The 15655-nt window shown below is 37.8% G+C and overlaps 1 long non-coding RNA gene across 2 annotated transcripts in view; it reads left to right on the top strand.

Moving 5' to 3' along the window:
* Window positions 1-15655, top strand: part of LOC138740562 (uncharacterized) — a 53078-nt gene that overhangs the window by 32339 nt on the left and 5084 nt on the right. For both annotated transcript variants that reach the window (XR_011343001.1, XR_011343002.1), the window contains one exon: window positions 7722-7847. This is a non-coding gene — a long non-coding RNA (uncharacterized lncRNA). The remainder of the gene's footprint in view (window positions 1-7721; window positions 7848-15655) is intronic.

Below are 15655 nucleotides of genomic sequence, written 5' to 3'. Positions count from 1 at the left end.
AGGCCTTACCTGTCCGAGGAGGCCCGCTGCGGAGAGAGAAACCCGCTCCCTCAGGTCGGTAAATAATGGACTACAAAAATGGCTCGCAGAGCCGAGCAAAAGTGCGCAACCGCGCATGCGCGAAACTTCGCGCATGCGCGATGCGAATGAAAAAAAACACACCGACGGGAGGGGGGACCAGCTGGGGAGTCGATCTCCACAGCCGGCAACGACAGCTGCAGAACACCTGCAGCAAGAAGAGACCACAGAAGACAATAGAAACAAGAAAGAAGAAGAGGAAAGGGCAACAAAGAAACAACAGATGGTCAACCCAGAGGAAGAAGAAGAGGAAGAGTATGGTGAAATAGAAGAAGAAAAGATAGGCAAGGTAAAGGATATACTTGCTCTTATTAAAGGATACATGGAGTCATTTAAAGAATGGCAAACACAGGAATTTAAGGATTTAAGAAAAAGAATAAACAACACAGAAGAGAAAATAATTAAAATGGAGATGACCTTAACAGAAATGGGAAAAAAAATGGACAAGATGGAAGAGCGGGCAGTAGCAGCAGAAATGGAGGTAGAAGACTTAAAAAAGAAATTGGAGAAATCTAATAAAAAAACTAAAGAGACACAAGAACTACTAGCTCAAAAAATAGATACAATGGAAAACCATAACAGAAGAAATAACATAAAGATAGTGGGCCTTAAGGAAGATGAAGAAGGCAAGAATATGAGGGAGTTTATAAAAGAGTGGATCCCTAAGACCCTAGGATGTCCAGAACTACAGCATGAAATGGAAATAGAAAGGGCACATAGAGTATTGGCCTCTAAACCACAACCACAACAAAAACCAAGATCTATTGTAGTAAAATTCCTAAGATATACTACAAGAGAAAAGGTACTGGAGAAGACAATGGAAAAAGTAAGAGAGGGCAACAAACCACTGGAGTATAAAGGGCAAAAAATCTTCATTTATCCAGATATAAGTTTTGAACTCCTAAAGAAGAGAAAAGAGTTCAATACAGCAAAGGCGATTTTATGGAAGAAAGGCTATAAATTTATACTAAAGCATCCAGCGGTATTGAAAATATTTATTCCAGGACAACAAAACAGACTATTCTCGGATCCAGAAGAAGCACGAAAATTTGCAGAACAATTACAAAAATAGACTGAGGGAGGAAGACGGGTAATGAGAGTTAAAATGATCACGACTGATATGTATGTGGGTAAAGACAAAAATAGACTGAGGGATGAAGACGGGTAATGAGAGTAAAAATGATCACGATTGATATGTATGCGGGTAAAGAGGTATAAGAGTGAATAGAGACAATGAGCATACATGAATGTATCTGTACTTAGAGGAAAATATAGATAGTATAGACAAGAATTAATAAGGGAAGGTAATGGAATAGAGAGAATAAGGAGGGAATTAAAAGAGTGACCTTTGTGACATATGAAAAGTGAAATCTTTTCTGGGGGAGGCGGGGTGGGGGGAAATAGCGGTCACTGCAAAATCAGTTGACGCTTGCGAGTGGATTCGCAAATCCAAATGGAGAGGGGAGATGTGGTTGTCCGACAAGGGATAAAGGACAACTCAGGAGGTGAAGGGGAGACTGGGGATAAATAAGATAGAAATAGGAGAATAAGGAAAATGTTAGATGTTGTAGGAATGTTGTCTTATAAAGAGTTGAAAATAAGAAAACAGAAATGGAAAAGGAGGAAAGGTAATGATGGAAAAACGGAAAGAGAAGATAAACAAAATATAAAAGGGCTACGCTGAACTATATGTCTTTAAATATTAATGGAATACATAACCAAATTAAAAGGAAGAAACTACCAAATTTAAATGAATAAATGTATTCCATTAGAAAAAGTAACATATTGGTTAAGAAATAATATTGAAATATTCGAACAAGTATAGGAGCCTTACATTAAATACAATAGCGAAAACCTACCGGGGACAAACATTACCTAAGTTGATGGAAGGAGAAGGAAAGAAAAGAATGGACTCAGTAGAATTTCTGGTGTAATTTTGTTGAATGACAACATTGTCTGACTGGCTTAATGCAACCTAGATTGTATACCTAAAATGGATGAGAGGGGGGGGGGGGGTGGGGGGGTGGTTTGGGAGGAAAGGGGGGGGAGAAAAAGTCACTGTATATGTGTGAAAAAGAAATAGTGTATATCATGGCTAATGTGATTTATGGTGTGAAAAATAAAAAAATTTAAAAAAAAAAAAAAAAAAATAATCAAGCATTACAAAGTATATGAAACCTAGGAATGCCATTTGTTTGTCTCATGGATGATGCAACTTTGAAAGTATAGTAGGTAATTTGAGTATGTGACAGATTATGTATTTGTTTTGTATATAGATATGTTTTTAGGAGATAAATTGGGGAAGGTTTTTTAGGGTAGGTCACATACAAACACTTTAAAACAGATCTTATTTAAAATACTGGAGCTCTGCTCATGCTAGACGGGTTGGTGCCAAGAGCCTTTGTAAAAGCTTTGGAAAGTGCCAAGAGATTATTGTTTACAAAAAGACAACAGATGAAAGAATGCTCAGAGCTGCAGGCTGTCTGGAGGGGAACTTGCTGTTCTAAGAGGGTCATGTGGTTTTGCAAGCAGAGAGAATCAAACAGGCTTTCTCTCAGAGAGAGAGAGAGAGAGAGTCAGATCAGTTCTTCAGTTTGACAGTCAGCAGCAGCAGCTGGGACTGGAACAGGACAAACTGGCAAGCTTGTGGAAAACCCAATTTGGATGATGGGTTGTGACTGCTTAGTTCAGCCTGGTCAAAGCCCTTGTGGTTCATGCAAGAGAAGATGACTGGCTGCCTAATGTTTCACTTGAAATAAGAGAAACAAAAAGGAACTAGTGGTGACCTGAAAGGAAGAGGTTATCATCTGGAGAACCCTGATGGGGCAAGTATCTTTGGCAAGATACTGAAATGGCTGGTTATGAGGAATCAGTTGTGGGTGTCCAGCAAATAACAAATCTCTCACTCTGAAAACCGACAAGAACCTTCCTGAGTGGTAACCATTTACCTTTCAAGCACCAAAGTCTGGTGAACTTCATAAATGTTAAATTCTGTGCACAGTATAAGAATTGCTGGCAACCAGTGAATTTGGAGGAATGAGAAGTGAGATTGGACTGTGAATCAAAGAATTTTTCTAAACTTACACACATTACATATATGCATGCTTAGAATTAGAAGGGGGCTAAGTTAGGTTAGTTAAGCTAATAGTAATAAGTTAAAGTTTGATCCTGTTTTCATGTTTAAAGATAATTAGAAGCAACTTTTGTTTAAGTAACCATTTGTTCTGGTGAATATCTATTGCTGCTGGGTTTTGTGAACCTCTGGGCTCATAAGAAGTACAACAAAGAAAATTGTGGCAATATAATAATTACTTGATCTGTGTGATTAAAATTAAAAAGAGCTGCAGATACTGGAAATCTAGAAGGAAGTCAGGGGAACATAACCCAGTCCTCATCGAGGTTCAGTAATGGAGAGGGTCAAGAACATCAAATCTCCAAGGCTCTATCCTGGAGCCTCCATGTTGATGCAATTACAAACAAGGCTTGCCAGCGGCTACATTTTGAGGACATTCTTTACATCAAAAAACTTCCGTAAACTTCTACAGGTGTACCGTGGAGAGCATTCTGGCTAGTTGCATCACTGACAACTCTCAGGACAAGAATACACTTCGGAGGGTTGTTATCTCGGCCTGGTACATCAGAGGCATCAGACTTCACTTCATTGAGGACATCTACATGAGATGTGTCTTTAAAAAATGCAGTCTCTATGCTCAAAGACCCCCACCACCCAGGCCATGCCCTCTTCACTCTGCTACCATCGGGAAAAAGGTACAGGAGCCTAAAGATGAACACTCAATGATAAAAGGACACCTTCTTCTCCGCTGCCATAAGATTCCTGAATAATCAATGAACCAAAGACACTGCCTTACTTTTTGTGCAATATTTTATTTTTTTATAGTAATGTTGTGAGATGATTATAATATGAATGTCTGCTCTATGATGTTGCCACAAGACACCAAATTTCATGACTTGTTCATGACAATAAATTCTGATTCTGAATGTAAAAGAAAACAGAATATATTCAAAATACTCAGCAATTTCTTTTGGTAATGTGGCTTGGGATAAGTTTTGGCCAGGAAGACCAAACTAAAAGGTCCAAACAGTTGTAAAGTACTGCAGAACATTATGGGCCAATTACAGGAAATTATTTTAAAATGGTCCTGTTATCTCAACCTAAATCTTACGCATTAACAGAACAATCTGTGGTGTGATTCTTTGTTGTCCAAAAACTTATTTTTTTAAAAAATTTGCAACAGAAAAGATTTTTCTTTTACTGTACTCTTGTTTTCAAATTCCTTCATGGCCATGTGCCACTTTAAACTTGCCTTCCCCAGATCATGTTATATGGCGAGCTCTCCACTGGCCACCGTGACAGAGGTGCACCAAAGAAGAGGTACAAGGACTGTCTAAAGAAATCTCTTGGTGCCTGCCCCATTGACCACCGCCAGTGGGCTGATCTCGCCTCAAACCGTGCATCTTGGCGCCTCACAGTTCGGCGGGCAGCAACCTCCTTTGAAGAAGACCGCAGAGCCCACCTCACTGTCAAAAGACAAAGGAGGAAAAACCCAACACCCAACCCCAACCCACCAATTTTCCCTTGCAACTGCTGCAACCGTGTCTGCCTGTCCCGCATCGGACTTGTCAGCCACAAACGAGCCTGCAGCTGACGTAGACATTACCCCTCCATAAATCTTCGTCCGTGAAGCCAAGCCAAAGAAAAGAAACATCGACACAGCTTTGTGGTCACTATATGCCTCCACTTTGAATTGCTGCTCTTTTAGCATTTGTGTATCCAGTTGCCTAAAGTGCAGTTCCTTCCTTCCTTTCCACCTCACTAATTTTCCCTCCTCAACTGGTACTCTTAAACCAAAGAACATTTTTTTTTAAATTATTTGTCCTTTGGCTTACAAAATAGTAAATGATTTAACAGTGCGAGCCTGCAGCTGACGTGGACTTTTACCCCCTCCATAAATCTTCGTCCGCGAAGCCAAGCCAAAGAAGAAGATGTGTACCCTTTGTCAAGTAAAAGATGTTATTGAAGTGAAAGTTGTTGCCATTTTGTTGCATTTGTGTAATACCTACTTCTCATAATTTGCCTCTTTCAATGTGTTTATCCTGCGAAGTTTATTCACTGGCCACATTAAGAAAATAGTTCCCTTACCATTGCATTCTGCCTCAGGGCCATGAGTTTAATTGTGGCTGGAGCATGCATGACATCTTATTTAGGAAATACTGACTGAATTACAGGCACCCCATGCAGGTTTCTCACTGAGGTTCAGGCAGAAATATTATGCCCTAAAACCAAAGGATGAATATGGCTGCCTGCTATGAAACCTTCACCTCTCCCCTCATTTATATGGTTATATTGCTTTACCCGCCATTTGCTTACTCTCCCTGTCTAGCTACAGGAATTTGCTTATGCCATGAAGTCAACACATTTCCTACCAGCTTCTGGTATAATATTCCCTGCAGAATTTAAGAACAAAACTGGAAGTAATAAATTCTCATAAAAATCAATCATCTCCAAATTGCTATAAATAATTATTGATGTTTTAAATAGTGCTGTTTTCAATTTTCTTTCCTGCTGCTGAATGTTTGAACATACTTTTTAAAACTGCATCCATGCTTGACGCCGTGGCTTTCCGACTTTGCTTATTTTCTTCAGATGATGATGTTATTTATGCTAGTGCCCTTCTCTTTATAATGGCCAATGCATTACAAATATATGTATGTGCTGCAGACTCCAAATTAGAAGTAAATCATCATGTACCAATCAATGATAATATGTTGAGGAATTTTGTTTTTTGCTCACGAGTTTATTTCAGGTAGATATCCCAAATTATTCATTTCAATTTATGGGAAGTAAAGACTCATGAGAAGAAGCTTGTGAAACAAATCTGAAAATTAACAGTTGGCATTAATGTCACTATACTACATTCACAACTTAAGTGAATAGTGTCATACTGAAAAAAATGACTTTACCCAGAGTCTTTTCAATCACTCTAATACTAACTAAGCATTTCCTGTAATGATTAACCCCTGTGTACCTGATATAATTTCCTTTTTTTTTGTATATGTGTAGTGCGTGTTGAAAGAACCAAAGACTTGTTAATCCAAATCAAGGCTTTTATTAACTAAAAGACTGGAGTATATCACAAGCAGGTTGACCAGTCCAGAATGACCTGGTCTGGCTTGGAGCAATCCTTTAAGACCTGCCAGTAGGTGTGGCTACACTCTCAGCCAATCACAGTCATCCTACACTACCATCTGTACATATGTACATATACACATTGGTGATAGAATCTGTACTATCACAATATGAAATGACATATGGTCTTTTTGAAGCATTGCAAGATTAGGTTGCTGAGGGGGGAGCCAATATTTTTGGCAGATTTTGGTCACCTGACTTCCTCCCTTAGGGCCCCAATTTTATACATATATCCCCACCTTTGTTCATTTTCCTTGACCTTCAGAGGGGCAGTCCCTGATAACCCAACTTTATAAAACACGCAAGTCTGCAGATGCTGTGATTGTAAAAAAACCGAAATGCTGGAGGAGCTCAGCTGGTTTTTTCAGTGTCCATAAAAAGCAAAAAAAATTGCCGAAATTTTGGGCCTAAGCCCTTCTTCAAAGAAGTTCTTATTCCTTGAAGGCACTCAGGCCCAAAGTATCGGCAATATATCTTTGCTTTTTATGGACGCTGAAAAGACTGACTGAGTTCCTCCAACATTTTGGTGTTTTTATTTAATCCAGCTTTTGTAACCCTTGAGATCTGGCCCCTGAAGTTTCTAAATTTCTCAAGTCCATACCCTTACCTCAATTTCAATGCTGGGCCATTTACTTGATCCTGCCCCTTCAACACATTCTCTACTCCAGTACCTATCCAATCTCCTCCAACAACCCTCAGACATTTACGCTTTCTTCAACCGCCCCCCCCCCCCCCAGTTCTTCAGTCCCAGGGAGGTCACCATCCCCTAACCATATTTATTATTAACTTCACTTGTCTCCCAATTTCATGCACTCACATTCAATCCTTGGCCTGTGGGTGTTTCTCATCCATTTACCCCTCTCATGCTACCATACCTGGCCTCAGACCTCAGCCATATGTATGCATTATACTATTGAAATTTGCAGTGGTGCACTGATGACTCACTGCTGCAGTGACAACCTCTTGGACATAGTAAAATCCAATGACTTTGACTAAAGATGCATAACTGAGTGATGGACGCCATTCATAACTGTGAATGATGGATGTCATTAAGAGTCTTAAAACTGGACAAGCTCAGGAAAATGAATATTAATATAATTACTATATCATATTTCATTCAGCAATAAAAAAGATGGGCTCGGGTTTGCTTATGGTGTGTCCCATTAGTTACAAGGATTTTACTCTTTCAATGCTACTTGAATTGATCAATGGTATACAAGGATGCTTCCGAACAACGTACCAAACATGTGAGTCTTCAATCCCTAATATTTAAGGAATGAGAAATAAACAGAAGAGAACTTCAACATTCAATGAGGAAAAGGGGATAAAATGAGGAGAAAAAAAGTTGGATTAGAAGAAAGGAAATAAAAATGAAATGAAAGGCATGGAAAAAAATAAATTTAACATGAAATATTTTCTAATTTTCTTTGAACAGTTATCACGTTGGAGGGAACCATTTCTACTTTTCTAACTGCCTGCTTTCTGGATAAGAGACAATGATAACTGTCACGAATTATGTTGTTATTGAAAAAATATTTCTACCATTAATTATTCATCTGTGGTGAGTAGAATGGACAATTAATGTACAAAAGCAATAATGTCAAGAAAATAAGGAGGTAATTAGGTGCAAAATTTAATTTTTGCATGGCTAATGGTAGAGGTCTGAGCCGTGGCAATTTGTGAATCATAAGATGTATCTTTGCTTTAAATTTGTTGATTAATTTGTAGATTAATAATCTATATGCCATTTAGATATTTATAACAAAATCTTACTCAAGTACAATCCAAATATATTGCAAATCTGACTCTAAATAATCTAATGGTGAAACAGCATATCTTTGTTAAGAAGAACAGTGAGGATTAATAACATTAAAAATTTAATTATCGATATGTCTTGAAATATGTTTTTACCGACAGTATTCTTTCTCCTCATTACAGTAACAAGGCATATTCTCTGGGCATGTGTTCTTTAAACATGGTTCATAGTCCTGAATATTTTTGCAATTTTCTGAAAAATAATAATAAAAGTTGAATTAAGGACTATTTGGGAACAGAAAAATAACTTGCTCACAAGTTGTGAATCATTTCACAATTCATAAATGTATTAACTTGAAATGTTTGGGAACATAGGCTACTAGTTGATTATGTAGCCCATAACAAAATAGCTGACTGTTATTCATCCATTCAATATTTTAAAATTTTCATTCCCATTGTGATTCTTTAAGCTAATGAAGCTCATTTTATTCCTATGACAAAGATTAAGATAAAAATACTCATAATTTGCATAGCCATTAAAATTCAATATCTTATTTTTCTAGCTGGTATGTTGTTGATAGCAGAGATGGGACTGGATTGCTAAAACGAGGTATATTGTAATAAGTATGTTTTATATTCCAATTAACCCTATTATATGAATTCCCAACCTCAAGATATGTTGCTGCAGAGGCTTATTATGCATTTTAGATTGGAGTTTGGATTTTAACTACCTCTGTCCAGTAAAAATATGATCAGTTTAAAATCAAGAAATTCTATTTGCCACTCATTGTTATCAGAATCATTTCAGCTCGATTGACTTTCTTGCCCTAAGTGGGAACCTCATTAAATTAATATTTTTAAATATATACAGTGTGTGTGTGTCTACACACACTTACACGCGCGGGCAGTAATTGAAATCCTATGATCCCTATAGAACTCAGATGAGATTTTAAGAGTATATTCTAGAATTTTGCTTCTGTCATCCTGCTCGTTAACACCAAAGGTGGAGGTGATGAAAAAGAAATTAGTTCAATAAAACCCATGGAATATTTATGTTTTTATTTCTCACATTCTGAAATATCTCCATATGAATAAGCTACTCCTGAAAGGAGCATTTGCCACATTAACCATGCCCATTCCACCTATAATATTGATATTAGTAGCGTACTGACCTGATTCTACATTGCTTTCGGTGGTGATGTCTGTAGATAGAGTCTCCAAAGTTTGTTCAATGGAAGTACTAACCAGCATCAGCAAAACAACTGGAAATGTAATGTGGGGAAGAACCATGGTTAGGATTTCAGTTTTAAATCAAAACACAGTCGTATATTTCCACTAGGCTTTATCGGGATTTAAAAAAAATGGATTGTTGAGTGTTTGCTGTTAGTCTAAGACTACCACTCCCAACAAGATCATAAATTTTTATGAAGCTATTATAGTTCATTCCAACCAAGTTACATATAATGTTTATAACCGGGCTAGAAATTGCACCTGCAGGTCACTATTTAACACTTAAATGAACACATTGCTGAGGTCAATCCTATGCAGCTGGTGAAAAATTCTCTATTAATGTCTACTCAGGAATATGTACCCTTTGATAGAAAATAAATCTGCTACACTAGGCCCAGAGAATCCCAATCAGCTGTATTTCTATTTTATGTCCAGTGACTGCAAGTTATACATTGATCTGATTTTGAGCTAGCCGGCAGAGTTTGGTGCCACTATGTTTTCATAAATCAAGCTTTTGTTGCAATAATCACTTCTTGTGTTGATTTGGGTTTTCTTCAGTGTAGATAGTGGTCATTTGCATAAGCTTCATGTTTTAAAAATATATTGGCTGGAAGCTCCAGACCATCCAGGTACTGGTATGGCTTTGTCAGGAATAAAGTCACTGGTTGTGATAAAGTTGTGCCATTGAGGCCTCCATTGTTCCTCCTTATTTAACCCAAACTGACTTTCATTGTAAAAGCAATTTTGACGTCCCTTGCTTCCTACAGTGGATGAATTTGTAGAGATGCGACTGGTAAAAATGTTGAACAGTGTCTTCCCATCTAATATCACGGGGATTATGATCCTTGCATGTGTATTAAACTAGACGATGGCTTTGAATTTAGTTCTCTGGTTAAAAATACACGTAGTAGCTTCAGCTGCACATGTGTATTCTTGGTTCAGGTACTACTGATATAGGTGCACAAAGCCCTCCACTGGAGTACATCAAGGTTAACTCAGGCTTTTTTAGGATCTCTACTCTTGTTCCCTATGACTCTAAGCAGAAGGCTTGTTTGGATCTTTACTTTTGCTTCTCCTAAAACATGTCCAAAGGTGAGAAAACAGTCTAGCCATATCGGTAGGTACTTTGCAAACTCCATAGTTCATGCTCTTTCCATAGAATTTGATATCAAGATTTATAATAGTGTCTTTATTGTTAAAGCTATTATTTTAAAAATCCAATTAATTGGGACAGAAGTATTGCTGCAGTTCCTTTTTCATTACTTAAGACAATGGTGATTGCCTGCGTGACTAACCCTATGCTTTCAGCTGATAAGAACTTGGCTGAGGCTGTATCAGGGATATCACTTGCATCAATAGCGAAGACCTATTTGGAATGGGAAGTTGTCCTATTGAAGTATAAGATTCAGAGGAGGCTTTACAGGATAGGTTCTGTGAGGAACCTTTCTTTGAAATCTGGAGTCTGTGCATAATTTTAGAATAAAAGGGCCTCTATTTAAGACTGAGATGAGGAAGGTTTCTTTTCTCCGGGACTTTTGATGTTAGTCAAGATGGCGGCACTGCCGGAGCTGCTGTAATGGCCACTGGTGCGGACTTGTGGAAAGCAGAGACGCAGAATTCCCTTGGGGTCCATCTGCCTAGTCCGACAGCTATCAGCTCTGTATAGGCATTAACTGGCCTGTTAATGAAGCTAACAGTTTAAGTTTTAAAATACTGTGACCGCAGGGTCTGCGTCCAAGTTTGCCTATGATTGGCAGCAACCTTGAGGGGATGCAGACTCTGGGGGAGTAGCAGACTGGCACACCCCCCATTTGAGAAGGAGAAGCAGAAGAGATGACCCATGGAAGAGTGACCACCATGGCAGGCCAGTAAGAGGTTCTGCTATTGAAGAAGCACACAGATGGCAGCTGTTGGAGAGTCGAGGCAAGGAACCCATGCAGGCTGCAGGCTGCTGGTGACTGTGGCCAATGGATTTATTCCAGGCGGTGGACTGTTGGATATTGGCTTAAGACTGGCTGAAGGGGCACCAGGTATAGGAACTGGGATGCGAGATGGTGCCAAGGGCGCTAAAAACTTCCTGGTTGTGTCCGAGGTTTGGATCTTGAGCTAGGGATGTTGATGGTGTAGCTGCAGGGGCTGTGGAAGTTCTGGAGGTGAATCTTCAGACACTCAGGGACTCTGAGGGGACTCTCTTTTGCTTCTTTTTCTCTGACTGTAAGAGTTGCTTCGGGCAATTCCTGCTGATGGTGCATCTGTTTGTCTTATGGCAGACTAAAGAGAATTTTGTTTAATATGACATTGTTTTTATTACATGACAATAAATTCAATCTTGAATCTTTGGAATGTTCTGACTTTAAAACTGCCAGATTAAGATTTCAGATTTATTGTCACAGTACATACAGAGTACATACATAACATCACATACAATCCTGAGATTCCTTTTTCCTGCGCGCGTGGTAGAATTACCACTGATTGGTAGTGCAAAAAAAAACTGTACACAGCGTGAGCATGTAAACAAATGAAATAAATGTAAACAGTTAATGAATGTAAACAAACTGACTTTGCAATAGAGGACAAAAGAAAATCAATAAATGCACAAGTAAGAGTCCTTAAAAGAGTCTCTGATTGAGTTTTTGTTGAGGAATCTGATGGTGGCAGGGTAGCAGCTGTTCCTGAACCTAGTGGTATGAGTCTTGTGGCACCTATATCTCTTTCCTGATGGCAGCAGTGAGAACAGAGTGTGTGCTGGGTGGTTTAGGTCTTTGATGATTGCTACTGCCCTCTGACAGCTGTGTTCCCTGTAGATTTACTCAATAGCGGGGAGAGTTTTACCTGTGATGTCCTGGGCTGTATCCACTACCTTTTGGAGGGCTTTTTGCTCAGAGGTATTGATGTTCCCATACCAGACTGTGATGCAGCCAGTCTGCACACTTTCCACCACACCTCTGTAGACATTTCTCAGGGTTTTTGGTGTCATACCAAACCTTCGCAAACTCCTGAGGAATAGAGGTGATGACATGCTTTCTTCATGATACCATTTGTGTTGGGTCCAAGAAAGATCTTCCGAGATAGTGACTCCAAAGAACCTAAAGATTTGGTGACAAGGTTGTTGTTGTTGGTGCACTATTCAGCTAAGTTTTCAATTTCCATCCTGTATGCTGACCCATCCCCATTCTTTATACAACCCACTACTGTGGTATCATCATCAAATTTGTAGATGGTCATACCAAGTCACACAGTCATAAGTGTAGAGTAGAGCAGGGGGGCTAAGAACACAGTCCTGTGGTGCTACAGTACTGATGAAGATTGTGGAAGAGAAGTTCTTACCAATTTTCACTGATTGTGGTTTGGAGGTGAGGAAATCTATGCTCTAATTACAATTACTGTGATTTATTTGGATTCATTAAATATAGTCAAAACAGACTGCAAAGAATTTGAGGATTATGGACATAAGGCAGAAAAGTAAAATTGAAACCAATAATATGTGATGATCTAATTGAATGGCATGGCACCCACTTCAAAATTGAACCTTTTGTGCTACCTTATCTCATTCTCCCTATCAAATTGTCACTTCACATCTCTGCATTTCACCCAACTGTTCATCAGAATTCCATGTTTATTGTCTTCATTTGTTGGCTCATAAAGTTCTATGCAAACCTGTCCCCATGGATCCAAACTTAGTGAATAAATGCATGTCAAAAGATATAGTGGTTCTAATACAGGTCACTGGGATCCTAGATATCCCTAAGTGCAAGAAATAGCTATTTACCCCTATTGCCTGCACTCTTGTATTATAATTGCCTAGAAATGCTTATCCAAGAAAATGTTTCACACTTTAAATGATTCTGAATTGTGGCATTCATTTTGAATAAATTTCAGAAATCAGCCACATCAAATCAATATTTAGGAGTGATGAAGAGATAGGTACTTTCTTGCATTCATCTTGGTAATGCTCCAAGGTAAGACTGTTTTGGGTGGATTTAGGGACATTTTTAGAACAAGTTATGGTGATTGTATTTCCACTAAACCCAGATTGAGAAATATCGAAGGAACAAGACCTCAGTTGAAATTATCAATAAATCAAACAAAATTTGTAAAAATACCATTAGCAGTGGCAAGGAAAGATATTACAGTAACTTGGAAATTGGATTCACATTTAGGTATGAAAAGATGGAATGCAGAAATTCAAAGCTGTATCCCTTTAGAGAAAATTACATATAATTTGAAAAATAAATATGCTACATTTTTTGTGAATTTAGGGCCTGTACATGCAAATTTTAGGTATAAATACATAAAAAATGTTCTTCCAGCCTCTGAAGACCTGTGTCCATCTTCTTCCTTAAATTGATCATATAAACTTTGTTGAAGTCCTGTGTGTTGGAAAGTGATACTCCGAACAATCCATGAAACTATTTTTCTTTTTCTTTTTTCTTTTATAAATATAAAAAATATTTGAGGATGTGGGGTTGGGGAGGGAGGGAAGGGGATGGGTTATAACCATCATGTAATGAATGACATTTTATTTTAGCTTTAAACATTTATTGTTCTTTATTAATTATATGTATGGATTTTTTTTTTAAAACAAAACATTAAAAAACGTCAGGCTCCAGCAAAATAAGTATAAAACACCAGAGATAAAACATTACACATGAAGTTTACTTTTACTTTAGGGCATTTTACAATTCAAATCTCACCATAAGGAAGTACAAATCAAAAAACATGAAAGATCCAAAGTCCAATTAAAGATTGAGAACAGTGACCTTATTGCCTTATTGTGAAAGAAGCCCCAAGGTGCACATTTTCTACCTCTTATCCAGATAAAGACATCTCCATTTAATTGTTTTTTTATTAATTTTTTTTATTTTTCACACTATAAACCACAATGATCAAGAAACATACATTTTCCTTTTCAAATATATACAGTGTCGTTTTCTCCCCCCCCTCCCTCCCTCTTCCCATCCCACCCTCCCTACCTCCCCTCCCATTTATTTAAAGTTCAGAATGTTTTAGGCAGTAAACTAAGCATTCTTTCGGGAGGAACATCTCTGCAATTTGCAATATGAACTAGGAAGCTTTAAAAGAAACAGTATCGATATATAAAAAGTGAAAGGCATAATAACCTCAAAACAAAACCTTTTACCTCATGGTTAACTTTTATTTATTTATTAACTCCCGTTTTTAACTGCATTGGGACGGAAATTGAAAAAATAGAATGGTGGAGTTACATAACACAGAAGTAGGCCCTTTAGTCTAACCTGTTCATAAGAACCAAGATGCCAAGAGCTAGTCTCATTTGCCTGCATTTTCCTTCCTCTCTCTCTCAAAACTTTTTTTTTTATATAGATGTACAGTATAGTAATAGGCCCTTCTGTCCCATGCCCCTCAAATACCATCATTAACCTACAACCCACCCCTTCAAAAATATATATTTTCTGAAGGTGGGAGAAAACCGGTGTACCCAGAGGACATCCACACAGATGCAGGGAGAATGTACAGACAGCTCCAGATTCGAACCCTGGTCACTGGTGCTGTAATTACTACAGTAACAGTGCCTTTCCTAAACCTATACATGTACCTGTCCATTTAAAATAAAATGTATTTTTATATATAACAAAATTAATTTTTAATAACCTTTAAGTATAATTACTTTACTTTTTGACAAATATGACAGCTTATCAGCCTGGAAAATGGCTATCAAAGCAGACTTGTGGGTGGAGTTTGGAAATTGGAACCCAAAGGCCCTTTGTCCTACTAGGCTCCACTTAGTTCTTCCAGTCAGAGCCATCTGGGTTGACTAATCTGCCTACGGAAGTATTCTAAAGCTATTAAAATTAAAAAATGTTGTTTGATGCACTCTGCTTTCTGAGATCAAATTAACTGATCTTTGATCGTATAAGGAAATAGCTGGTAATTGTGTAAGTTTTTTTAAGTTTTGTGCAATACACATCTATTTGATTTACTGACACAATTTTCTGAATAAATTCTTTCAATTTTAATCATATAACTGCATTAAACTAAATCTAGAATATTTTAAATCTTCCTGATTATGAGTAACATATTTCTCATTAGGTGCTGCACATGCTTTTGTGTACAGATGAATATTTAAGTATAAAAGAACACCAGCACAGAATGCACAAATGTTCAGTGGAGGTCACACTCTGTCAAATTGCCAGATGTTGGAGAAGATCTAGAAATTACTCAAGAAAACCAATCATGTACATATTAGGATCCATTCCTTTATTTATATGAACAGATCAATAAGCATTTTAATATGCTTATTCAAATAAATTGTGAAACATTAGGGCATTTAATGGTGATCAACCTCCAAATGCTTATGCAAACCTCCCAGGAAAACTAAAATATAAGAGCAGGGGGCAGATGAGA

This window comes from Narcine bancroftii, chromosome 8 (genome assembly GCF_036971445.1).
Source record: "Narcine bancroftii isolate sNarBan1 chromosome 8, sNarBan1.hap1, whole genome shotgun sequence".
NCBI classification, from domain to species: Eukaryota; Metazoa; Chordata; class Chondrichthyes; order Torpediniformes; family Narcinidae; genus Narcine; species Narcine bancroftii.
The sequence above is the reverse complement of the archived record's forward strand: the minus strand, read 5'-3'. Positions and strand labels throughout refer to the sequence as shown.